The 243-nt window shown below is 40.3% G+C and overlaps 1 protein-coding gene across 1 annotated transcript in view; it reads left to right on the top strand.

Moving 5' to 3' along the window:
• LOC119592334 overlaps positions 1-243 on the top strand; it is a gene marked incomplete in the record, with an annotated part of 163568 nt that overhangs the window by 159021 nt on the left and 4304 nt on the right.

Here is a 243-nt window from a genome sequence, read left to right as displayed (position 1 = left end):
TGAGGGAGCCGAACACGTGTCCACAACGAGGCCGAAATAACCGCTACTTTCATACAAATTTTGTTAATTTCGTTTCTTTTCTACGTTTTCCTTTTTATTTTCCGACTTAACGGCGACCCAGCTGGAAAGTTCGGAAGTGTCGACCACAGAGGACAAAACCAGACTCAATTTATCACTTGTGTGACGTCATTACCTTCTGTGAGATGCTAAAAGAGGATCAGGTATAATGAATGAATATATATA

Source organism: Penaeus monodon, chromosome 30 (genome assembly GCF_015228065.2).
Source record: "Penaeus monodon isolate SGIC_2016 chromosome 30, NSTDA_Pmon_1, whole genome shotgun sequence".
Classification (NCBI taxonomy): domain Eukaryota; kingdom Metazoa; phylum Arthropoda; class Malacostraca; order Decapoda; family Penaeidae; genus Penaeus; species Penaeus monodon.
The sequence above is the reverse complement of the archived record's forward strand: the minus strand, read 5'-3'. Positions and strand labels throughout refer to the sequence as shown.